Source organism: Phyllostomus discolor, chromosome 1, assembly GCF_004126475.2.
Source record: "Phyllostomus discolor isolate MPI-MPIP mPhyDis1 chromosome 1, mPhyDis1.pri.v3, whole genome shotgun sequence".
NCBI lineage: Eukaryota > Metazoa > Chordata > Mammalia > Chiroptera > Phyllostomidae > Phyllostomus > Phyllostomus discolor.
In genome coordinates this window covers 4,691,056-4,718,791 of record NC_040903.2, presented here as the reverse complement: position 1 = coordinate 4,718,791, position 27,736 = coordinate 4,691,056, and positions in this window count along the sequence as shown.

The window sequence follows — 27,736 nt, the reverse complement described above, 5'->3', positions numbered from 1 at the left end:
GTTATTCCTTTGTAAACAGTATTGATGATATCATTTAACTTCTTTAAACAATGTAAATGAAATAACTCACACAGTGCTTACTACTGACAGAAAATATATTATGTTCTAAAAGTTCTACACATTTTAACTTATCCCCACATGAACCCTACCTAGTAGGAGTTTTTATTATCCCCATTTTACAGAAGAGGAAAGTGAGGCACAGAGGAGTGGGGTAACTCATCCTAGGTCACATAGTGTGTAAGGGGTGAGATGAAAATGATAATTAGTTTGGTCCTAGAGTTCTTAGTTCTGGCAGTGGGCTATGCCGCTGGTCTGAACTTGGTCTCTAAGCATTCTCCCACCTTCCTGTGCTTGTCCTTCCTTGCTGAGGTGCTCATTCCACTCAGCTCTCTCCCAGAGACCATTTATTTCAAGTCTTATGGCTGCACAGCAGAGGTCCAGGCCCAGCGTGCCATTGTGGTGGTGACGATGAGGCATGAATGTTTTCCAGATCGCTGAGAGGTGGGGAAGGATCCAACCTAAAAGAACACAAGTTACGGGCTAACAAGGGCCACGTGGGGCTGCCACCAGGCACGCGCCAACAGTGAAATGAGTTCCAGAAAGTCAAGGGACTTTATGGAGCACCCTTCTCCATCTTGTTTGTGCTCCCACAGTTTTTCTCAGCCCTGAAGTTTATCGTGGGTACAGTGCGGAATGATGTCCCAACAGGGAGTGTGGTGGCAGGGAAACGAGGCACAGGACGGATTCAGTGAAGGGACAGGGGTGGCAAGCACACAATCCCTGTGGCGGGGTACAGGAAAGCTTCCTCAAACTTAGCAACAGCGACCTGACACGAGGCAGAGCAGTTGCCTGGAGGCCAGAACAACCTTTAGTGCAGAAGGTTCAGAAGGAAACAGGAGGGAGAGAGCTGAGGAAACATGGGTTGGTCTTTCCATTAACTTAGCACAAGAAGAACTAGGTTCTGTCTCCGTCTCCTCCCTCCCTCCCTTCTTTCTTTATTTCCTCTGGTTTTAGACATAAACAGGCTATTGGAGCACATTTCTAGCCTCAGAAGAAAAAGGCCGTAGAGATGGAGAAGTTCAAGTAAAGGGATAATTGATGGGACTGTCTGATTTGAAGAAGCTTCTCTCTTCCGTGGGGGATGGCACCAGTGCCGAACCTCCAGTGGGCATTTCAGATGCAGAGTAAAGGGGTCGGGCAGATAAGAAGTCATCTGGGACACAGCAAACAGCCCGAGAGGAGGCAAGAGCACAGCTGATCGGAGAATAAATAAGATCTAATGGTGCAGATGAATAGTGATGATGGCCAAAAAGTCACTGGGATGAACCTTTCTCCAGGCTAATGGGCTTGAATTTCAATCATTAAGATGCAGTGACTCAGTGGGTTTTAATAACAAAGATGTTAGAATCAGTTCTTTGCCTTAAGGCACTGACTGACAACAATGGGGGCAAAGGTCAGCCCCAACGCCACCAGGGTGTGCTGAAGGCCCTCCCTGCATTCTGTCAGCTGGACTGGGAACCTGGAGTAGGTGCCTCTTTCTGATTTTTAAAATGTGCATTTCCGTGTGCTGCGTTTCTAGGCAATTGCCCCAACAATGCTCCCTAAAGGTATTCATGCAGTTTGTTTTTGTCTTTTAATTCGGTAACATTGCCCTGTGGGACAGACACATTCGCTCATGCGGTGTCTTTCTTTCTGCTATTCCTTTGCTGTTTCTTTTTTTGGGGTAACTGTCTTGCAGAACTTCTAATTAACCTACAATTAAATATGTAAGCAATCAACCCAGGAAGATGCCTCCTGTAATTTGCTGCCATCTCGCCCAGACCCTGCATCCCTTTAACTACTTGATGATTCAGGCCTAGGTAGCGCAACATTCAATTACGAGCAGTCTCAATATTGAAGGAGTACCTGGACACAATGCAGAATCAAACCAATTAGGGCCGTCTTGTTTTCTTCGCAGCCTCCTGAAACAGGGCCTCAGCAGGTGGCAAAATACACACATCGACCCGCGGAGGTCCCAGGTAGTCACAAATGAAGGCAACCTGGCGAAGCCACATTGGAAATAATCAGGGGAGCTTTTTGTCTCGGATTTCTTTGCTTTGCTGTTAAAACATTTACTTAGGGGAGAAATGCTGTATTTCCAGACCAGGTTAGTGCAACAAACACAGTTCCCAGGGCAACATGAGTCGTGTGGTGAAAGAGGCAGCCAGGAGCCATTGTCAAAGCCTGTTCTGTGCCAAGCACCTTAGGAATAATGCCGATAATTCTCGTGACAATCCTGCCGGTGGGTCTAGTGTCCACCTGATAGACTTGAGCCCAACGACTCAGAAAGTTTGCTAGAAACTTATTGTGCTGGAGGGGTCAAGAAGGAAAGGGATATTTTAGACTTGCTGGTGAAGGACATTCAGAATGGGGAAGGTGTATTGCAACGTGATATGATGTTTCCTGAACTCGTCAAATAACTGCTTCAGCGCAAACAGAAGAAGGCAAAACCGGGCTTGACCTGCCCGTCCTGCATGGCCGGCAGGACACAGGTCCTGTATTCCTGGGGTCAGAGTTCACAAAGTACAGAGGGCACCTCTGTGGTGCTCCAGGCCCAGAAGTTTAAGCAGAATCTCTTGAGGTCCCCACGATGTTCGGGTTTATCTAAATGGTGCATGGCTGAGAGGAGACTGAGAAATACTGCATTACACCACATGTCCTTATACACGGTTATCAGTCAACTTAAGGTTCATCAAAACATATACCAGTTTTCTCTTTATTAAACAACTACTGTGTTCCTGGCATTGTACCAGATACTGAAGTGTAATGGTGGACAAATTGGAGTTTCTGCCTCCATTGTCTTCTAGCTGGGAACAGATAATAAGTAATAAACAATAACAACAGGGAATGAGTACTATGAAAAATACATAAAACAAGGAAGGGGGATAAAAATGAAGTTGGAGATGAGGAGGGGCATTCCCTAGGGTGGAAGGGGTGGGTTGCCGTAAGATGCTCAAGGTAGACATTTGAAGTAGCAATGTGTGAGCCCAGACCTGAGTGAAGTGACAAGCAAGCCCTGCAGAGAAAGCCTGTGACGAGCGTGCTCCCACGTACCGAGTGGCCCAGGAACGGAAAAGAGGCCACGTGGCTGCTGGTCGGTAAGGGACGCAGCCAGAGCGAGGCAATGCAAGGTCCTGTGGCTCATGTCGAGGCCTTTGAATAACAAACACAGAAATAAATAACAGTAGTAGTGAACATCTGTGTTCCCAACAGTGCCGAGTCATTTCTGTGGCAAGCCTCATGAAATTCTCCCAGCACTCCTGCTCCGTGGGTGAGATACCAGAATTCGTTCAAGGTCTCGTAACTGGTGGATAAGGAGCTGGGGTCTGAAAGCAGGCAATGGGGCCCCGGGTCTGTCCTCACAATCACCACACATCAGTGCCATTCCAAACAATGTTTACAGTAATCGAACAGGGTCCCTGGAAAGTGAGAGACTGAGGAGCTACTTCACTCTGCAGGGCTCAAGGCTTTGCAGGTTGGTCATACACATAGTCGGTCCATCTGCATGCCCTTCAGGCTGCTAAGAGATGAATTTACTAATTACTGGGCTAGTGCCAATCAATAATGGCCTTTTACAGAAGTGCATAAGCTATTGAGTCTTGTTATTTCAACAAGTCCTTAATGGAGGGAGGGAGGGAGTAGGATCAATCATGAGTCAGACACAGTTTCCCAGCAGGAGCGGGTACTGATCCCAATGAGACCGGTCATTGTTGTCTGAAAGACTGACACAGTGTGGGACACATACCCTTGTCACACACCGTGTCTCCAGGCCAGAAGGAAAGAAGCACAGAAAATCCGGCAGAGGCAAAAGCGACCTCAGAAATACTGCCTCAGGGGACGTGGGTTTGGGTCCTGTCTTCGTCACTACCTCACCATAATTTCAGAGGTGTGGCATCTTCATACATGTCAGTTTCTCACCAACCAGAGGGAGATAATGCCCACCTCAAAGGATTTAGGGGGGAAACAAAGGATGCTAAAAGACATGACCATTGCTTCTGCGATTGGCCCAGAAGCTGAAAAGGTGACATTCTCACTCTTCCTGGGGCAGAAATGGGACAGGAGTGACCCATGACTGGGGACTAGCCTCTAAAGGCCTGAAATGGAGAAGTGTTGGTTAGTACGGGAAGGGCAGGAGGCCAGTTGTAGGGGAAATTATAGGTTCACATAACAGAAATTCTAAGCACACATGGCATCAATCCAACATGGCTCGGACAAGGTCAGGACTGGCACCAAGACCCAGTGTGCGCGGATAAGGAGAGCCCAGAGAACAGTGGGGCAGAAGTAGAACTGGGACTAGTCACAGCATCGCTGCTCATTTTGAGGCCAGAGGGAGTGCCTGGCAGAAGGAACGGGGCTTTCCTTCCGTTTCCAGGTGTCTGAGCAAGGCATTCATTCCTTTATTTACTCATTTCTTTCCTAATCTTCTCATTTTATTTTCTTGCACTTATTCAACCACAGTGGTTGCATGCCTCCCTAGAGTGTGCCAGTGCTTTTTCCAGCTACCTGGGTTGGAACCAAGAATGAAACAGGCCTGGTCCCTCCTCCCATGCACAATGGGTGACCTGAAAGGAATAAATGATAATCACATGAACAGAACAATTAAAAATTGTTCTCATAAGTCACATAAAAATAAAATGGGGGAATTGTTCAAGGACCAGCCGGGGGTGGCTTTGGAGAGCGTGGTCAGAGAAGCCCTCTTTTCTTCCCTCATTTTATTCTGCGAACTTTAAAAATGCAGAGAGCTAGAAAGAGTAGAACACGTGTCAGCCCCTCGTGTAGATTCACAGACTGCTCACGTTCTGTCACACTTGCGTTTTCTCTGCTGAACCATCTGAAATTAAATGCAGACGTCATGACACTTTGTCCCTAAATAGTTTAACTTAGCTTGTAGAAGCACCGTTCCTCCTCTGTGTACTTCAGCGTGGTTTATCCCAGCCAAGACATTTAACACGTTCAACAATATCAGGTCATAATAGATGTTAGGCTTTGTGGGCCTTATGCTTTATGGGTTAAGATTTCCCAATGAAGGATATTATTACCTTCTTATGTAACAAAAGAAAAGGCAAATTACCCAAAATTTTACATTGATGAAATTCAAATGTAGTAATAATTGGGTATAATTTTGTTATAAGGGTCTCTTAATGAGAATGGAATTTGGGGGTGGGGGAGGGGTAATAGTCCGCCTAATTGGGATTCAAAGTTGTGTTCCCTGTCACCAAATCAGTTGCAAACATTCCTCTGTTACTGCTGATCTGTGATAAGGTCTTATGTATCTCCTTTTTAAATGTTTCTAATAGCTTGGTACTGACGAATATTGATATCAATCTACAAGCTCACGTTTGAGCATATTTACCATTTGAAAGGCAGTTATGGAATTTTATTAGGTTCTTTTCTACATCCGCCTTTTAACATGTTATTACATTACAGATCAATCACTTTCAGTTGAAGGTTGGGGGAAGCTCCTCAATTAAACATTTAAATAGGTTTTAAATCTGATCATTTTCTTTACATTTGCATCAGGGTCTGAAAAACACTGTTGGAACTGTAGTCAGAGCTCAGAAAATCTGTCTGCCAGTTTGTGTGGGAGGCGATCTTGCCTTTTGCTTTGATTTCTGACAACAGCAGCAGTCATACAGCGGGTCAACATTACTTGTGATTTAACAACATTAAGCATCATTGAAATGACTTTATCAGCGTGTAAGTTTTGCATATCACTGTTTCACCTAGAAATTTTGTGTTGAATTCACTACGCAGCATTTTCAAGGCTACTGCAAAATTTAATGTCTAAATTTATTTCAAGTTGTATATTATATTAATGGTTGAGGGTGGATTTTTTTGATCAGAAACATTTTAATCTTTTCCCAGCACTCAAACAATTATGACAAAACTTTAAGCCAATGAACTGCTGTGTGGTAAATTCAGGATATTCCGTTTTTATTGCTGCTAAAAAATCATAGAACAAAAAAAAATCACAGAACTAATAATCACAGGAACAAATAAAATACCCCACTAGGTTTAATTTTTAGAATGTCCTTCACCTTGGCTTCATTTGATACTTATTCATGATTTTGATTATGCACTTTTGAACAAAATATCATAGAATCAATGCTTTGTTCTTTTTAAAATTAATACATAAAATTGTAGGAAGTTATTTTGAGACTATTCCATTTTTCCATTAGACTATTTTGATTTATATATTATGTGCCTGTTTTATCAGCATGTCCTCATAGCTTGCCAGTTCACTCAATGAGTTATAACCCTTTACTATTATTACCATTTTGAATGATCATTCTTTTCCAGATGTGGCCAATGAGATGCCCGTCAACCTGTTTTCTCTGTCTTTTTTTAAGACTTTATTTATTTATTTTTAGAGAGGGAAGGGAAGGAGATAGAGAGAGAGAGAGAGAGAGAAGCATCAATGTGCGGTTGCTGGGGGCCATGGCCTGCAACCCAGGCATGTGCCCTGACTGGGAATCGAACCTGCGACACTTTGGTTCACAGCCTGCGCTCAATCCACTGAGCTACGCCAGCCAGGTATGTGTTCTCTGTCTTTTAACATGCACCTATCACTCTCAGATTCCTCTTCTACTTTCCTTGGTCCACCCATGAAATCAGACATTTCCCAATAAGCACCGGTTGCTTTCTTAGGAAATGCTAATTCAAGACTAAGATCTGGATAGTCGATACCCACCCCGGGACTGAGCTAATGATCCCAGGCCCTGATAATGGACGGAGCTAAAGGATATATCCTTGTTTATTCACACACACACACTGACATTTATTTTTCTGCTTATATTTAAAAGCACAAGTTCAATACAAAAACTCCAATCCCAATGCAACACCACGGGGTTCAATTTAGTTTTCTCTCTTTTCTTGTTTGCGCTTCCCTTCTCCATTAGAGAGAAACCTATCTCCCATTATCCTTAATGCATTTATTTATTTGATCAATTTTCCTGTGTGTAGCTGATATTATGGCCATGACCCTTACCTGGCACTGAGCTAATGCCATCGTCAAAACTTCACGGAGTACCTACTATGTTCCATTCAAGGCGCTAGACATTCAGGAAGCAATGTTAAATAAAAGCAGCATAGAAATAATTACACAAATGTAGTTGGAATTTACACCTACTGGGAAAATAAAGTTTAATTTATAAATGAAGGTGTCGCTGGAACTGGAAAACATGCTCGGAAGGTGTAAAGCTCGTGGTGCCACCAGAGTTTATTATAATGACAACTAACCTGGGCTCCGAGAGCAGGTGTCCTGAAGAAGCGAGGTTTTTAGTGAGAGCTGAGGAGAGCCCCGCTGGATCTCGGCGAGCAGGAGCAGAGGGGTGTGAGAAGTCTAAGAAAAGCAGCAGCCAGCTGGTGGAGAGTATTTCATCATATGGTGGTTGGGGCACAAGAGTCAAATCCAGAGGTCATGACCAAATTTCATTTCTAAAGGTCCCTGTGATTATAAGCCAGAGAAGTAAGCTTTGTATACCTGTTCAGGAGCAATTGCAAAAACCCAGATACAAGAGGAAGACAGCTTGTCCAAGGAAATGATCACAATGCTCAATAAATATTGGCATGCATGACGAGTAGACCCATAACGCCTTCCCCCAGTCGCATCACTTTCCTTCTAGCACATTCCGACACACCTCTCATGCCGACTTCGGTGTAATTCCTCCAGGACTCTTTCTGTGTGCGCCCACACACCGTCCTGCATGGTGGACTGGACCACTGCAGCCCTGCGTGAACTCTCCAGTTCCACGCTTTGTGATAATGTTGACCACAAGGTGTGGAAACTGTATTTCTTTGTCTTTGTCCACCACTGCACTCTGTCTTCTTCAAGGTCAGACACCACATACCCGGATCTAGCTCAGATGGAGACGGGTTTATTTTGGAGATGAAGGATTCTCTGTGACTCTCATAAGGGCAAAGAGTATTTCAGTCTGTGAGAGGTGTCACAGTCACAGTTGAGAGGGATCTAAAATGCAATTATTTGGAAGCCTGTTTCTTAGCCTAGGTTCACCCTATAACTTGAGCCTGGGGTGGTGGGGGGAATCTCTCCCTTGTTGAACCTCAGTGTCCTCACATGCAAAACAGCAGAAACTGTGAATACATGCGGAGAGACTCCTTTGAACAGGGCAATGTTATGTTGAAAGCGCATGTTCTGTTACAGCCTCACAACAACCTTTTGAAGTAGATACAGATTTTTTCATGTGGTAAATGACGACATAGAGGCAGAGAAAGATGTAATAACTTGACCATTGTCATGTAGCCAGCGACAGTCAAGTTCAATCCAGGCCGTCTGGCCCCTGAACTGGCACTGCTCACGATTCTGTCTGAAAGTCGCAGGAACGACTCTGAAGATCAACTTCCCGACCCGGCATCCGGTGAGGTGCTGATGCTGGCGGTGGAGGGTGGCCCAGGAGAGATGAGGCAGGCCGGGTGAGGCCGTATAAATGATAGATGGATAGTCATCTTCGGTCCTAATAGGACTGTTCGCATACTAGCATACTAGCATACTGCTACTGTGGAGAACTGAGGGATATACTAAATAATACAAATATGCCCCAAATGTACACTTCCATTTCAGATACTGGAGTCCAGCATGCCTGAAACTGACTGAATGAAGAAGCATAATAAAAAACGAACACGAGACTAACACTTGCATCCGGGAGGGTGCTTCATGATGATGCATGCAGTAGTCATACTGGACAGCAGAGTGGAGCCAGAAACACACACACACACTGAAGTCCATTCGGTGCTCACACTCAGAACACACATTCGGGCTCAGGAGCCCATCCGATGCTTCACGCTGGTCCCCAAGATGACAGAGGATGTGGTGGTTGCTGTTTCACGGCTTCTCATCCTGGCCGTCAGCCCACAGCTTGATAAAATGGAATAGTTTAGGTGTATCAGAGCCAAGGAGCATTCTGGTCTCCTGTGGGAGACAGGAAAAGGCTCAGCAGGCCCAGGAGCTTCAGAAGACCACCGGTCACTAATTACAGGTGTGATAGAGTCTGAGTGAGGTGATCCTGGACACCTTGGACACCTTGGACACCTGGACACCTTCAGGAGCCGTGCAGCAGGCCACTCACCACCTCGCAGCCACCAGATCGCTGAATGTACGTAGCTCCTGCACACCTGCCCCATAACACTGTTTTCAAACTGAGGGGGGTGATTTCCTCTACAGGAGGCTGCACCCTGGGGACTTCTGTGCACAAAGCGCAATGGCTTGTGCCTAAGGGAGCGCCACTTTCTTCAAGTGTGTGATCTGGGGAGAAAATGGACACACTCTCGGAGGCAGGATCAGGCAAACGAAGGTAAGCGGAGAAAGGAGGGAAGACACCATGTGTACAAGCAGCGACAATGGTTTCAGCGATTGCCTTATTTCAACGACATCTCCCTCCAGCCTCGCAAGTTGAGTGCATTATTCTTTTCTTCCAAATGAGGACCCAAGATTTGAGAATGTAAATAACTGACCAAGTCAACATAACAGGAAGGCAAAATCAACTCCAGTTTAATTGACTCCAAAGCTCATACGGTCATCCCCCCTTAGCCACAAGGCAAGAGTCCCAAGACCCCCAGGGGATGTCTGAAACCACAGGTAGCACCAAACCCTACCAATACCACGGTTTTTCTATACATACATACCTCTGATAAAGTTTACTTTATAAATTAGGCACAATACGAGATTAACAGCAACAACTAATAATACAATGGAACAATTCTAATAATACACTGTAATAAAACGTATGTGAATGTGTTTTCTGTCTCTCTCAAAACATCTTATTGTACTATATGTACCAGGTGGTCACACGGACGAAGGATGATTCATATCCCAGGTAGGACAGAGTGGGATGGCATGAGATTTCATCAGCTGCTCAGAATGACATGCAATTTCAAACTTATGCATTGTTTATATCTGGAATTTTCCTCTTAATACTGTTGGACCACAGCTGACCATGGGTGACCAAAACCACCAATAGCAGAACCCCAGGAGGGACTACTATATTTGTTCTACAACATATGCAGTTTCCTGCTGAGATATGGAGGAGGCAAGCTTCCTTTCTCTTCTTCCATAGGTTCCATCATCTGTTCTCTAACATTAATGATCACTTATCCCAGGTTCGCAAACCAGCTTTGATTCACAGGTACAGCCATAGGAATTCCTATTTCATTCAGAATGTGCGTGTTCCACAAGATTTCCCAATCTCATCCCTTTGCTTCCCTGTAGCAGGTAATGGATGTCTAAAAGTGTGTCCTGTAGGACAAGTACCAAGCTAAAAAAAACCTCCCAAGATTGTGCCCTCAGAAACCAGAACTTCCCCAGGAAACCCATGGAGATTATTTCCTGGCAGAGAAAAATCCTCACCAGCCTTTTCACTAATGCTGACACACCCCCACATCTTTGTCGACCCATGTAAGCACCAGACCTCGACTAAGTGGCTCATTATCAAGAGGAAGTCGATTAAGCAGATAGCTTCATTTTATGGCAGCGGCGTGGTAATGTTTCTATTGGTTGAAGACCAGGGGACTGATGGCCTGGCATTTGCTTGTCCATCTTCTTCCTCAGGGGAACTGGGTTGCATGCTGGCTGCAGGCAGGAAGGCTGCCTTGCACAGGCTCCTTGCCCACTGCAGTCATTTTGACAAAGGGACTTCATTCACACTGATTGTCACTTATTTAAGTGAAATTCCTCTCCTCAATGAGAGTCCTTTGAGGGAAAGAGTCCTGTGAGAAGAGACTCTGAAGGTTAATGGTCTCCCACTGCCCTGACACTTAGTGCACTTGGTTCTCCTTTGTTGGATGTGTGGCTTGAGCATCACCTTTGGTTTCCCTGAGGGGAGGGGTTGGCTCCGCCTGCACGTCACTTCATCCCAGTATCTAACCAGGTGTGGCAAATACTGCAGGTTCTTAAAAAGACCTGCTGAGTGCATGTGTGCAAGCATTAACATACTTACAGTAGATAGATTCCTACCCAGTCTTTTTAAAAAGGAGAAAAAAGGCTATTAATTACACATCTACTATGTGCTGAACACTGTGTTGAATGCTTAATGGGCATAATTTCATGAGAATTAGTGTAGTCCTTTTCATGTGAAGAAAAAGAAGTTCAAGGTTGTCAAGTAACTTTACCAGGATCACACAGCTAGCAAACCACTGACAGAGCTGGGATTCGGATCCATGTATAGCTAATCTTGATGGTCAAGGGTTACTTCTGCTTAGTTTTCTTTCTCTGCTGTATTTCTTCACATTCAATCAACACGTCTTGTGTACTCACCAAGTGCAAGGTTCTGTACTAGACTTTGGAGATGCAGACACACCCAAACCATGGTCTCTCCCTTCCGAGACTTTCACAGAAAAGTGGCTTTGAAACAATAAACAATCAGGTCGAGCTTTTGTAGTCAGGCCATCTGTGTGGTGCAAGGCATCCATCCTTGGAGATGTACCCCTGGGCAAGGTGAAATCAGATCTTGAAAAATAAAGGAATGAGGTCATATTCCTGGAACCAGCTAAGCTGATCATATACAAGAAAAAGGCTTGATCCACTACTCTGCTGTGATACAAAGGGGTTTTTAAGGAAAGCTGTGCCCCTTAACCCTCCTGGGCCCCACAGTTCTTAATCTATCTCATGCGCATTTGGGGGTAATTCACTGTGTAGTCTCAGGCACACAGGGTGTCTGGGGCAGCGGTGGAAATAAAAGCCGTGAAACCAACAGGATGCCTGACTCTTACAGGTATACTGTTAGTATTAACACATCACTAAAGAGAATGGAAGAAACTTGGCAAAGGGTGGCCAGGTGAAGGTGTAATGTGAAGGAGCAGATCAAACAGTGGTGCCAGAGTCAAGGAATGTGACAGAGAAGCCCAGCCAGGACCCAGCAGGTACCTCCCCACAGAGAGAAGATGGCTTTTCAATCACTTCCCACGTGAGCCCTGAGACGCTGAGACTTGGTGATTTGCACAGATGCAAAATACTTGGAATGTCCCATCACTACGATCGGAAGGGCAGCTGTAAGCACAGCCACCCCTTTCCAGTTTTCTTGGGAGGCAAGTGCCATTCAGTCAGATCTGTTTGGACCAAATAAATACATACATAAAGCAGACTAAGGTCTTGCCATCTGGTCCCTACGTACCAGCAAGGCAGGTGGGCTAGCAGCGTGTTCAGAGGATGAGCGTGACATTCCCTGATCTGCCTTCAGCCAGTGCTTTTTAAGAGCAAACAGTGGCTGAGGCAACATGAACTTGCCTTCAACCAGCCATTGACTGTTACTATGGAAATGCTGGTAGTTGCCAGGTACCAGCAGGCCCACCAATGGATTGAGGCAGGACACAAACAGCCTCTCTCCTTTAAGAGCTTAGTCAAGTGTGGGACTCGTTCTCACAAGAATGATTCCAGGGAGAATCTCCCAATGTGTGACTTCATCAGAAAAAATCCCCAAAGGAGATAGCCTTTGAGATCTTCTGCAAGGTCCTGAAGATTCGTTCTTGCCCTCTTGTGTCCCTTCCTGTCCCAACATCAACCCTGGGGCAGCCAGCTGGACCATCCCACTGTATGGGTCTCCTTTTTGAGCCAGTTAGACTCAGCTCACTGTGAATGGCAACTCTGCTTTCTACTAACGGCTCAACCTGGGGAAAACGGTTTTATTTCTTTGAGCCTCCATTTCCCTATTGTCAAAATGGAAATGCTTATGAAATCCATCTCAAAGGGCTATTGTGAGGGTTAAAAGAGGTTATACCTACAAATGTTCATGCAGAAAAGACAGAGGCCACCCCTGGGCCTTTACTTCCCCTCTTGTTTTAGTTCCAAAATAGACATGCTTATATGGAATATTGAACTGAGATGCTACGGTGCAATTCTCATCTCATTAGCAAATATTCATTTTCCAAGATCCAGCCCAACATTTCCTTTATTTCAGCATATTTTCGCTACACTTCCCCTGGGAAGTAAATTACTGACTCTTCTATGTTTTGATTGCACTTGGCATCTCTGTTATAATAATTACCGTGCTGTTTGATAATCACACATGCATACACTCATTTATTTAACAAAATTTTATTCTGCATCTTCTGTACCCCAGGACCTGGGATGAGGCTGTGCGTAGGGAGAAGATGAAAACGACATGTGCTTGGTCCTCCATCACGGAGCTGACCATTAGCCTCTGCCTCTTGGACGTGACCGAGAACCGTGCATGTGTCCAGCCATCGTGCTGCAGAGTCTGAGTTGAATTCCACCTGAAGACTCACAGGTGATTGTCCTGCCCTAGTGTCCCCGGGCAGTGTGGTTGAAAGTCAAGGCTTGCACCTGTCCACATTTCACTGGGACCTGTGACTGTCCGGGAGCCCCCTCTTCCATGTGCGGATCGGGGCAGAAGGACCAAGGGCAGGCGTGAGGTATCAGGGGACTCAGAGAGGCATGTGGGGGGGTGAGGCTCTTCCACCTGCCCCCAAGGCTCGATGGTTCAGTCTCTGAAATAGACTAACCACAGGTATATTGAGGAAAAAATAGGGTAAATGTATTAATTTTTAATATTACATACATGGAGGCATCATGGGAAAAATTAAATACTCAAAAAATGGTGTGATTTGAGAGTTTAAATAACATAATGATACGGGAAGGGGAGGAGGGTTGTGGGCCACGTGTAGGAAATGATTTTTAGGAAAGGTGAGTGGACCCTTACAAGAGATGGGGGTATAAGAGTTTGTGACAGCATGTCTGGGTGTGGCGTCCACCTCAAGTCTCCCTTCTGTGACCACGGTCCATCGTCCTGGTTGAGGAATCTCCCTGGAAGAGGACTTACGACCATAGAGCTCGTCTTGGTGGATCTATCACTAGGCAGAGAGGGGAGTTCAGAGAAAGCCTCTCCTGGTATTTGCTGTTTTTCAAGTGCCTTCAGCTCACATAATGAGTACACTGAGGCAGCATATTTGGGACAGTGTGTCTTAAAACTCCTTTAGGTGCAAAGAAATGTGGCTTTTCGTCCCTCTAACCTCAGTAGAGTGGGAGCAGGAGCAGGCAGATCTCCTGGTGAGGAGGTGATGCTTCTGTGCATTCAGGAGGGATGAGTGAGGACCAGCCGGGGTCATGGGAAGAGGCACTTGTCACACAAACATCTTCCTCCCTCGTCCCCTCTCCTGAGCTCTGCTGGGCTTGCTTGATCGACACTTTGTCTTTAGTTTTTCCTGCATCTTACCGGGTGGCCCATACTCCTGTCTTTGGGTCATCCAATCCACCCTGTCCACTTGAGATTGGACCCAAATGGCTGCTGTTCCTTCCCTTATCTCCAGCATCAACCTCTCCTAATGAGCAGCATCAACTCCAGGTTGTTGGACATTTAAAGTGAAATTTATATGATCCCTTAAGATAGACTGATTTCATAATATGTATTTCCTCTGGCTCAGTAACTTTTAATTTCCTGTTTTATCCACAGGGCTGCCATTGCCTCGGTCACACAGACAGCCCGCCCTGATGCCCGCTGCCCTCCCACATGAGTCACGCTTCCCCCACTCCCAAACAGCCCGCGTATCTCACAGTTTCTTCTTCCGCCATGCAGTCTGCACCCCGCATCTGTGCCCACCACAGGAGCCCTCACTGCTCATCACTACTGAGGGTCACTGTCAGGACCACAGCAGTCACCTTGGGACATGTCCTTCCATGTCTGGCCACTTGCAACCCCAATCCACCATGGCCAAATTTTTATACACCTACAGTCTCCCCAGCATCCGCTTGGTGTGGCCTTCAACTTGGCTGGCCCCCTGCCAGCTCTTCATTCTCATCTCTTTCCTCCCTTCACTCAGTGCCTTGTTTCCTTTCACAGAGTTGGTGCTGATTCTGAAGAGGAGGCTGGTGCAGTGGAACTGTTACACACTGGAGGAAAAGAACCTTCATTTTGGTATTGGTTCTGCCAGTAGTTACTAAACAACCAAGGGCATGTTCATTCAACTCACTGAGCCATGGTGGATATATCTATCTATATCTGTATCTACATCTGTATCTGTATCTATATCTATATCTATCTATAAAGAGGGAGAGCAAGCACAGGTCAGCAAACTCTGGCCCATGCTGTACATCCAGCCCACTGCCCACTTTTGTCCACAGTTTTATTGAGGCACAGCCATGTTCAGTTATTAATACGTTGTCTGTGGCTGCCTTGGCGTGACAACAGCAGTTGTGAGTAGCTGTGACAAAGGCAGCCTGCCCCACAAAACCTCAACTACAGGGTCTGGCACAATAATGCCCCAGTTTTATTACAAAAGCTTTTATTACCAAATCATTAGTATGTAATTCTGTAACATAACAATATCACGCTCAAGCACACCATATGACATTTTAGGTGAAATGTTCAAATTAAAGCTGTAAATTATTACACCCGTATAATTACCCGATCAACCACATGGCAGTAGGTGTTACTTCTGCTGGACCCTGTATTTATTATCTAGCTTTTTACAGGAAAAGCGTCTCAGCTCCCGATCTATAGAACAATCCGATGTTTCTGTAAGCCCTAACATGTTATGTCTATAAGTAGCTAACTGTATTTATAATACTTTAAACATTTTATGTAGATATAATCACGAATGAAAATTAAGCTTTTTAACCCTTTATGTATTGCACTTTACATGCAAGGGAGTTCACAGGGCTCAGGGCATGTCACCTCTTTGGGTTTCAATGTCCTCATTTTTTTCAATGATGTTAACACCTACATCTTGCAGTGGTTGTGAGATTTAAAGGTAAAAGTACTTGCAGAACCATCCAGCCTCACTCACCCCTGGCCTTGTGGCAGGTACTTGATACATGTTACTTTTCTTTCCCTGAACAAAATGCCTTTCTTATTTTACAGATCTCGAGAGAAGCTCCCACCACTTCAACATCAACATCCCATGGCCCCCTTGGCTTCATGGTTTACACGAATACATTTAACCCCTGTGCATTCTCTCTCCCCACCTCCCCTCACATTTCTCTGTGTTTCCATGCACATGGCAAACACAGCCTGCCTGCATAACTACTCTGTGAAGGCTGAGATGTTCAAGGCAGGTGCTGATCTGGAGGGTCTAGGACAAGAATCACCGTGAGATGCATCGATAGGCCCAGAGCTCCACTGTGAAAGGACAGGAGGGACTTAGCCTCTGGTCACCTGCACTGGCCTCTCTGCAGGTCTGCAGGTGGGATCTTCCTGCAGTCCAGCGGTGTGTGTAAGACAGAATGGCCAATCCAAGGAGTAGATGAACCCCCCATGGAAATGTGCTGCTCAGGTCACGTGCTTGGGGGAGAAATGTTGAGTGGCAACCCCAGCTGGTGCACCTCTGGATCCATCCCCGTGTTTGTACTGTGGCCGTGCTTCCCCAGGGCTACTCACAGCCAATGACAGGGCACAATGAGGACACTAGTGCTACATGCATGTGGAACGTGGAATGACTCCAATGAGCAACACTGGCTGGAAGACACCCCGCTGGCCCAGCTGAAACTTTCATAGACTGCTGCTAAAGTTTGAGCCTCCTCCTACCCAACCTCCTTCCTTCCCCCTCTCTCTTCACAGGAGTCAAACCTGCCTCACAGTCTGAAGGCTCTCCCTGGCCACTCCTCCTTCCTCTGCTTTACCCTCCACTGATACAGCTCTTGGTCCTGCCTTGGCGCGACCTCTTGGAGGACTTGAAGTATCACAGGTAGACCATAAAAGGACCAAGAGGGTAGGTGGAGAGATGGGGACCGGTGATGGCGGCTGGCTCAGAACATGCATCCTTATTGGTGTGTGGGCACAGGTAGTCCCCCGCACAATGTGACAGCCTAGTTGCTGAACACTCCACAGCCGAAGATACAGAAAAAAGAGTCGGACACTTCTCTGGGGGCACTTTAAAAGACAAGTCCCAAAATACGGAGCTTGGCAATACTCTAAATGTGAAAACTCAAATTAAATTCAACCATGTTAAGAAATGTGTTAGGATTAAGGAGGATTTGGTTGGGTAAATTGCCTCAGGTCTCTTTAGAAATTTTCCTCTTGATGAGCAAGGGTTTTAATTTTGGAAAAGTCTGTTTACCAAGCCTATTAAAGATTTGCTTCTACCACCTGAATAAACAATAATAAACATAGAGATATCAAGCCAAGGTGTGAGGAGAGGAGGAGGTTCGTGGTGAATTTTCCAAAGAGTCAATTGTGGAAAATGAGAAGGTATATACAACCTCTTATAATAGCCACATGAACCCATATGTATTGACTCTGTTGTATACTTTATGGAAATATGTCCATTTTGTGATGCCCATTTTTAGTGCTAAGGGCCATGATGTAAATCTCATGGGGGGATTGTCTAAACCGAGGACCACAGTTGAGAAGCAGGCTATCAGCTTCCTTGCTAGTTTCAAATGTAAATACTGAGCTAGCAGCAAATAATCATCTAGAATAATCTCAGTAATGGGTACACGTGAGAGCCAATATGCTCCTAAGCAGCTCACATCCATTCCCTTGGTTGGGTCTCAAGACATGACACAGATTCCATCCCTGACGGGTACACAGAGGGCGCTGCAGTGAGGAGAATCTCAGGGTGGAACAGGGACCAGACCCAGGTGTTCTGATGCTGTGTCCTCAACTGGTGTCACTGCCATACGTTTCTATACTGTTTTCATGTTATACATACATGTGCATGCTGATTTCACCATAACAAATGTGTTCCTTTGTGTCCTTAGGATATGTCCAAATAATTTGCATTTAGTGAATGCTATTAGGAGGAATTTAGTCATCCTCCCCAAGATAATGAAAAAGAAAAGGCTTTTTGTGCATTTTTTTTGTTACGGGTGTATGGATCCACTTTCGTGATGTGATATCTTGCCTTTGGAAATCTCCGCTGCAAATCCAGGCTTCCTGTTGCAGCCGCACACTCTCCCTGACCAACTTCCATATATAATTCCTGGAAGGGGACTGCCCCGGAAAGACCTGTGCAGATCTGATCAAAGCCCTTGAAGTCGAAGAGGGCTTGTGTTCAGGACTCCGCTGGGCACCCAGAGCCGCGTGTGCTCTGCCAGCTGCCAGCGTGAAGCTGGAGGAGGAAGCGGGCATTTTCATGCAACCCAGTGGGGTTTCCATCCCGGATTCCTTGGGGAGGGAGGGCTGTGGGTCTCCAGTTTCCACCTCAGCCACTCTCCAAGGCTCTCCTGTGATATGCAGGCATTATTCTCAGCCCCTGGAAGCTGGCAGCGGAGGCTCAGCTCCTCTGGGAGGGAGCCAGCCTGAGCTTTGGGGACATGAAAAGAAGCCCATCAATCTTCCTGGAGTGACAGTGTGCAGGTCCATGGGCTCCTTCTCCTGCAGCTTTCCCCCAACCCCTGGCAGGGAGGTTACACAGAGAAAGGAATGGGAACCAGCCAGCTACCCCCGTCTCACTGATGGAATCTCATGGAGATGGGACGGCAAAGGCCTTCTCTGTTCTTTGAATCTCTGAGGCTGGTGATGTCGGCTATTTATTCTCCTAACAGATGCCACACAATAGCCACAGTCCTTGGGGAAAGCAAGTCCCCCAACTCTGAGACCAGAGTAAAGCTGTTAAAATACGTGGAAGGCTTCCAAGAGCAAAAGCAATTTGTAATGGTTACGAATGCATGCCCACTTCATTGGTAGGACTGTGGAGGTAGGCGCAGACACGACTGATAACAGTGACAACAACAGTAATAACTACAAGGCTAGCAGCTGACTTACTTCTGTTAGGCACTGTTCTAAGGGCTTATGTCATGGATCTGGTGTAATTATTGAATCTTTGCAATGGAACTGGAAGAGAGGAGCCGAGAAGCTAGTGCACAGAGAAGTGAAGCTGGTCACACCGCCAGGGTGGAGCCGAGCCAGACGGACAGCACTCGGGTCCCTGGTCTTCACAAGCTCCTTTCTAACCACCAGCAGAAAATGAGAAAGACCCTGGCCACGGCAAGAGCCCTGGCAATGATCTTATTCTACCCTCTTAGGCAGAATGGCTTCTTTTTCCAGCACCCTCCCATACCAGCAGAATTCTCAGAAGGAAATGACGACCTTTGCATTCTGACTCCTTCCCACAGCTGAGAAAAGAGAGGCTCACAAAGTTTCCATCCTCGCATGGAACTCCACAGAGAGAAGTGACAGGGCAGGGACGCATGAAGCCTGGCTCACGGATCACGTCCCCTCTGTCACGTGCCCTGCCAGGAACAGGGCCCGGGCATAACGTAGTTTTTGCAAACTAACCTCGTGTTGGAAAGAGACCATTTTTCATGGAGATCTAGGAGACTTCCCAAACCCAGCACCGTGAGGCAAGGGGTGATGGTGCGACGGGCAGGGCCTGGGCCGGCCAGGATTTATGTGGCGGTTAGCTCTCGCCTTTGTCCTTTCAGGAAAACAAGTCACACTCCAGGGGTTGCGCAGCGCAGTTTAAATGTCTAAAAGCGCACGTTTTCTCGTGTTACGAGTCTCCCTTCGGGAGAATCCTTTCCGGGATTAATTGGCTCTCCTCTGCATATTTATCGCCGTGATCGTTTGAATTGAGACCTTTAGATGCGCCACACATATAAATATGAAGAAACGCTGACAAAACATGAACCGCATTCTCATTTCTACCATCTGCCAGACCAAAAAAAAAAAACACGTCAATAATGTGTCTGTCGAGTTATTTCAAAACGTGTTTGAGGTTGGGGACAGGCATTCTTCCCCTGCAAAAAACAAGCCTTGGTAGCTCAACCTTGAAACACTGAGGACAGTGGAAAATACCCGTGTTTACTGAACACTTTCTTCAGGCCAGACAATAACCTCAGCAACTTGTACGTTTGACTTCTTTGAATTCTCATATCAGCGCTATCAGATAATTATTTTAAATGTATGGGTCATACCCATGGTTCTCAAACAGGGGTTATTTTCCTCTCAGGGGATATTTGACAATGTCTGGAGACTTTTTTTTTATTGCAACAATGAGTGTAGGGACTTGGAGGTGCTACTGGCTGGTTCGATTCCCAGTCAAGGCACATGCCTGGGTTGTGGGCCAGGTCCCCAGTGGGGGACATGTGAGGGGCAGCCACACATTGACATTTCTCTCCCTCTGTTTCTCCCTTCCTTCCCCTCTCTAAACATAAGTAAATAAAATCTTTAAAAAAAACTTTTAGGAAAGATTGTGTATAATGATGCCATTCAGAAGCATTTAAGTTAATGGAATAAGAATTCTGAAAGGCACCATTTATATTTAGAAGTGGAACACTTATCTAATGCAGAAAATAGAAAAAGAAATATGAATGACAAAAATTGGAAATGGTGGGATTGTATCAAAGATAACACAGGTAAAGATACAAACTATTAAAACTAACAAAATGGTGCATCTCGGTGCTGTGCGCAAGATTAGCATATAAAAATCAGTGGCATTTCTATACTTTACAATAATTAATTAGGGACTATAATGGAAAGAACATATTCACTACAACAACAAATTATTAAAAGATCCTCAACAAATAAATATAGCAAAAAGTATCATTCCTTTGCAGATAAAATGGTGATACATTATTGAATGACATTGAAGAATATATTACTAAGTGAAAAGATATAAAAAGTTCATAGATATAAGATTCAATATTATAAAAATTAATTATTAATTATTAATCCAATACAGTTTCAACAGCGTTTCATGAAAGTTATCAAATCACTATTATTTATATGTAAGAATATAGGGCCAAACATGTTAGAAGCAAAGAACAAGATGGGAAGAAGTGCTCTATGAAATAAGATGTCCGAAACCGCAGTATTTAAAACAATTGGCATCTATAGACAAACGAGTGAAAAGGAATTAGCAGAGACCCCTCGAGCAGCCCCACCGCGCCGCTGATGTGACATGGGACGCGGATGGCAATACGCTTCCCAGCCAGGTGTTACCTGATGGCAGTCGGGGGGGGGGGTCACTAAACCCCTATCTCAGGGCAAAAATAAAAAGTCGATGCCGTGCACATTTCTAAAGCCAGTACTGTAACATTTTTAGAAGAAAATACAGGAGAAAACCTTTAAGACCTTGAGGTAGGAAAGATTTCTTTTTTTTAATGCATCCAACAGAAGAATTTGCCCACCTCAAAATCAAGACTTTTAGCTTAATTAGGACTGAGAGAAGAAATTGACAACTCATGTAAGTGTCCAATGATGAGTCCCCTACATTCAAGTAAAGCGCTTACAAATCCACAAGAAAATGGTTTTTTAAAAAAACTAATACGATGGGTAAAAATACAAATAGATAATACACAGAAAGGACACCTTCATGGTCACTAAGGAAACATATGAACAGGATGTTTAACCTTTCTGTGAATAGGGCAAATGAAAAGAAAACCACATTAAGAAATCACAGACACACCAGACTGGCAGAAAGTTATGGAATTCTGGTGATTCCCACTGTTGTCAAGGACGCTGGGGAGTGGGAAGAGCCACTCACTGCCCAAAGACAGGTGGATCCTTGCAGCTGCCTTTGAGCGCACTGGGGTGGCAGCATCAGGTAACACCGAAGGTGGGGACCCAGGACCCACCCAGCAAGTGCCTGCATAGGTGCGAACCCCAAAGAAGCTCTGGAACCTGTGCACAGCGCGATGCGACTGAGAAGTAAATGGCAGAAAAGGCTGGTTCTGTAGACGGAAGAGATTGACAGGCCAGAAGGTGGACGGAGGTCTGCGGTCCCATGAGGGGCAGACCGTGAGGGAATGGAGACCTCAGAGGGCAGTGGGGACTGTTCACCCAAGGGAGAGGGAGGCTGGGCACTGGGCGGCGGGCTCCCAGCCCCAGGAAAGACCCCCCCCGTGCCCAGACTTGGCCCAGAAGCAGCAGAGACATGACCCTGAAAAGATGCTCAGGCCTTGGACAATGCACGTACCCGCAGTGGCCTGCGTGGACCAACGACCCCGGAGCACAGGGACACTTCCCCAGCGTCTAGTTCCCTACAAAACCAGCTGAATGTCTCAAGCAGCCTGGCGAGGGGTTGACCAGATGACTCCATGACACGTTCCCACCAGCCTGGCAGGGAAGGTGCTTTGTACCAGATTTTATCTGATTTTAGAAAGAAAATAGTAACAGCCAATTTTGGCAAACCTAAGTTTGGAGAAAAAAATATTCATCCGTGGAAGTCCTCATGAATTTTTAGCCTGAAAGTTTGGGCTAAATATTCTTCTCATACATCTCCTTCCTCTGCACTCCCCCCTGTTGCAGCAATTACCACATTATGCATAAATGCTGCGATTATTTTTATCTCCTCAGTCCCAGGGCCTGGCAGGCCTGGCACGTAATAGCCACTTTGGAGAATTGAATGCCTTCTTTCTGGCAGGTCTGAAGTCACACGGCTCGTGTGACTCCTGCGTCACCAACAGGCAAGCCTGGGTCTCACGCGGGACAATGATACTAGAAATAGCATCTTGATGCTTTGGGTCCTTTTCCCCCAAAACACCAAACATCTTTCATTCCATCTCGCGGCATACCGAAGTCAGTCATTCCCCTGTCAAGTTTCTTCTGGGCTTAGAGCTAAAAATACCGTGTCAATCAACACAAAACAGAAGCCCCTCCTGCCTTCAATGGCCTCATTTTGAAATGAATGAAGGGATCTGTCAGAGCCTTTACTCCCAGGCCTTCCTCTCCTGCCGCTCCTCACAGACTATTAGGCTAATAAGCTTTATTGTCCATCCTATAACCACTGGTAGTTACACAGCTCAGCAGCCATTGCAGAAGAAAAACATAATGAAAAGAGAACAAGGTAAACTTAATAAAGCATTCTTTGCAATCCTGGTAGATGCAGGATAATGGGCAATTTCTCCTTGTTTATTGTTCATGGAGTCAGATGAGAGGCAGGTCTGGAAGTGGTGGCTGGGAGGCAGGGGCTGCACACACCAGGCGTTTCCACGCTTGTCGTCTCATCCACACTCACCCAGAGATCTCTCGATAATCTGGGAGTGCAGGGGGCATTACCCCTCGGGACACCCCAAGGTGAGGAGAAGGTCACCAGTGTGAAAGTGACCTTTCCAGGGTCAAAGAAAGCTAGCTGTCTCATTCACACCCAGCATCCCTTGCATGTTGAAAGGCATGGCCTTCTCCATCTCTATTCTTCCAAATCCTCCTAAGCGTTCACCACCCCAGGCGCATGTCACCTCCTCTGGGGAGCCTTCTGTGACTGTCCATAGCAATTTCATTTTGAACCACACAGGTCAACTCCAAAAATGGATGTTCCTTCACCCACTCATTCTTCTTCTGGGAGAACATATCCTTAAGTCTTCTAGTTTGAAATAAATCTCTGTTCTTTGGGAAATCCACAGTACTTCTCACAAAACCCTGCTAAGGCTGCTTTCTCCCACGTTGGATCATAAGGATCTGTAGGTTTGACCTTTTCCCTACTAGAAAATCAGGTGGGTCATTCTGATTTAGAGCATGGATTCTGTGTGTTTTTAGACCACACTGGACTTAAGCAATTCAAGAGGCCTGAGGGTTCACCCAGCTGCTGGGTTCTTGGTTGCCAAGGTAAAAGAACTAGTAACAATGACGTATCACGTTGGGGGCAGGGGGAGGTAAATATTTGTTTCATCAATGAAACTGCGAAACACATTTATTTAGCAAACACTACATAAAGCCTACTACATGCCAGTTTCTGTTCTAAGGATTTTACCAAGGTTGAATTCTTTAATGCTCCTAATATCCATTATCCCCATTATACAGACAATGGAGGTAAAGAGAGTTTAAGTCACTTGCCCAAGGTCCCAGCGTCATTTGCCCAAATGTTGAAACTGAGATTCGAACCCAGGCACCTGGCTCGTAACCAACATGACGAAATTACGGGTCACAAATACTACTGATGAAAATGAGCCTCTCTGTAGAGCTAACCAAGTGATCCACAATAAATCTCCATCGATCATTATCATGCACACCTCCCAGAATATCTAATAAAAAGAAAAGAAGGAATACATATTTATTGAACATCTCATTTATACCCAGAAATCAAAATGCTCCCTCATACCCTGACGTCCGCATAAAAAGAATGTAGGATTCCCCTACTACGGAGGAGGGATTGAGGTTTATGCGGATTAAAAGCCACACCACACACCCGAGACTCCCCACTACTTAGCAGTAGAGCTGTGACTGGAACCCGTGACTGTCTGAATTAGGGGTTTGGGGTCCAGCTCCTTCCTGGGAGGCAGAAGGGCGCCAGAATGTCCATCATTCTCCTGCAGAACCACCCATCCAGTCAGTAACCGCTTGCTTGTTACTAGGTGCTTTCATTCAAACATCACTAAATCAATCTAAAAGTATATTTTGGGGGGCAGAATGTTTTTTCCACTTCTATCACAATTCACTGTTTACTGTGGTTCATATTATCGTGCAGTGCTTTGCAATGCTCTCGGGACAATGTCGGCCTCCTGGGCATTGTCTCCTTCTTCTCTCCTACTTTTAATTCTGCCGAGGGAAGGGGTGGTTGGCGACAAAGGCACCGTGTAATTCTTCCCCTTCAGAAGCTGCTGAAAACCCCGTATTCACTGCCTTGTCTGCCTCTCCCTTTGTGATGGGTCTCCTGCACTTCTCCGGTAATAATTAGAGAGATAGCACCTCTCTCTTCCCTTTGCTTAGAATAATCAGAGGAGCATCTCATCTTTTTCCCGGGTTCCTTTCTTGCCAGCCACGTATTCTGAGCTGATCAAAAGTAGTTTATTCAAGTGTCAAAAGTGTTTCCAGGAGCGTTACCCTGCAGAAACTCAATGTCACACAGGTACAATGTGTGTATAACTGAGAGATAAGCGGGAGGGGGTTGGCAGGTCCTTTTGATGAACACTGGGACAATTCCACATTCTACGCTCCCGGTGCAAGTATCCACCGGTTTCATCAAAGGCCAGTTTCCGGGGACCTGGGACTGCAAAGAGAGGTGCTCCTTCCGCCTCTGATTCTGGAATAGAACCACAGCAATGGCCACATTGTCCCGTAAACAACAACAAAAATGCCACAGAGATATTTATTTCTGTGGAATACACTCCCATGGACTTGAAAGTTCATTTTATTTTTTCTTTAAGAGTAGGTTTTTTTTTTTGCACCTGTCACCTCTTTTTACGAAAGTGCTCTGTAGGAGGAACCCTCGGAGGAATAGTCCTATGTCACAAAATGAATATAAAAGAGATGCATTTGGGGGGGGGCATTGTCTTTGGTCCCTGTGGAGGCTGGGAAAGAGGGTCTCTTCCATGCCCCTCCCCCGCTGCTGGTGCTGGGCCCGAAACCCGGGTGCTCCTCGGCTTGGGGGAGCATTGCTTTGACCCCTCCCTTCATCTGTATGTGGTGTAAAATATTGTTCACACTACTGTATTCAAGGAAACTGTCACAAGACTCTTTTCTTAGGAGCCGGGTCACCGTGTCCCCGGTGTCACAAAGCTCCCAGGGTTCCTGGGTGTGTGGCGGGGAGAGAGAGGGAGGGTCTGGATGGCAGCCCAGGGCTCAGAATAAGGCCAGTTTGGGACAGGCGAGACCTCCTTCATACGATTCAAAAGTACGATTTGGCCACGGCGAACCCTCATCTGATGTCTGTGCCTATCGGCAAAGAGAAGAATGAAAACAGCGTTAGGCAGCCTCTGTAAACTCTCCGTGTCCCGGTAACGCAGCGGGGCTGCCGACTGCCAGGCCCACGCCCCAAGGATTAGAGGGCGTGGCAGCCAAAAGGCTCCGTGAAAAATGAGACGCGGCATATTTCTTCCTTTCTTTTTTTTTCAGTATTGCTATCCTGCCAGAAACTGCTGTAAAAATGTCCCGAGCCCTGAAATGGAAGGGGTGGATTCTCCCAACAGCGCCAAGTGCTGCGGAAGCCCCGGGCTTGCCTGGGGTCCATTTGGGCCTTTGGCACAGGTGTCGCGGTCTCCACCAGCGTATTTGTTTAGGGCCCAGCTGTCCTGGCCGCCGCACAAGATGCTGCACAAACAGCCAGACACGGCAGCAGCCCGGCTCTCCAGGCCCGGCCGGTGCTAGCAGGCAGTCCAGGCTGAGGACCCGGGCATGTCACAGCGGGTGTGTGCCGCACAGCAAGGCTGTCCCAGGGCATGCTCCTTCCTTCAAGGCGAAGTATCCCCTGTGTGACCCACGGAACAGGACGCATTATCCGGCATGTCCTCGGGAGGTCACGTGGCCTCCTCAGGGTTCCACAGCTCGTGGGCAGCAGAGCCGGGTCAGCATTGAAACCCGGATCTCTGCAGTGAGCCCTCCATCCTGTCTCCTTCCTAATCCATCCACTGCCTTTGCCACAAGCTTCCAACTTCAAGTTTTTCACATAAACATGCACCTGAAGTGCAGATCGTAAAATGACAGGCACTTCAGAGCCTGAAGACAACACCCTCATTTTATTTATGAGTGTAGAGAGCAAGAGCAGAGCAGATATTTTTTGGACACCTTTGGCAGTCTGCTCTGGAGTCACTTGTCAGCCATGACAGTGATGCGCTATGTCAAGTGCTATGTCAAGACTGAAGTAATAGGGTGTATGACAATGACCTTGGGAGGGGCTTAGAACATCCCAAGCCACAAGTCTGGACATTGGGATGTGGACTCCACCTGCTCAAGGACATGAGTGGGGCCACCAACCCTGGTGAGCTGTAAGACCTCAGAGCTCCGACCACCCTGCGTGCGAGCCTGGCTGTGCAGTGGGTCAGGCTCAGCCCTGCCAGACTCCCACTCCACCTCACGGGACACTGATGCCTGCCCCTCCGCCTGTGGACGCGTCCAGTGACCAGGACTTCACGCTGGACGCTCGCTCCTCCCACTTCCGTAGCATAAGCTCCCCCTCTGTGTGTGTAACCTTCACGTGACTCTACCGGCTTACTGGGGAGTCTCCCTTAAGCAACCCGGCATTGTCCAAAGACACAAACGTGTGTGAGTGACTCCACTCAGGGATGCTCCCCCGCTCATGACAATGAGCGACCTGAGCCTCCTTGACCCGCCCAACGAGTACGCAGGACAGCAGACTCCTCGCAGGCCTAAGCCCAGAACCCAAGGGGGCTGGCGTTTTCCTGCGCATTATTTGCGTTCGCGCTGACACTAGCTTGGGGCTAGATCTCTCATTTTAGGGTTTTTTTTTTTCTGCTCCAGCTTCTTCTCATTACCCAATCTTGCTTCCCTTGATGAAACTCAAGTATTGATTGCCCTGTAAGACAGAAAAAAAAAAAAAATGTCCTGGAAGAGATGGGAGAAAGGAGGTGTTGAGATATTGGAAAAAGAAGGGGAGAGAATGAAGTCAGGCTGAGTTTCCAGGTGAGAAACGTGGCTCCTTCTTCCCGGTGCTGGAAAATCCACCCGAGATGGAGAGGGCGGTCCGCACACAGACGGCGTGCCACGCCGCAGAGCGCCGAGTGCACCCGAGTCGGACGCACCACCTCGCGGGCTCGGCCCGAAGCAGGGGAGGAAGACGCTCAGGGAACAGGGATGTCAGGGAACTAGAATTCGCCGTCTCGGGCACAAGGTGTAAAACTCTGGAACGACTAAAATTAGATCTGTGGAGCATTGATCCATGCTGAATTAAAATTGACTTTTTGTCATCCTCCATGGAAATGAACTGAACTGAAATACAATGTCCTAGAAACTTCTCTCTCCAGCTCCTCTACCGACAAAAAAAAAAATTGTCACACATGCACACACATGCATATACATTCGCGATGCATTCATTCTCTCAAAATCGATCAGCGAGATAAATAAAATGGTGTTATTTATTTTTAATCGATAAATCCATATGCATGTATGGTGAGTTA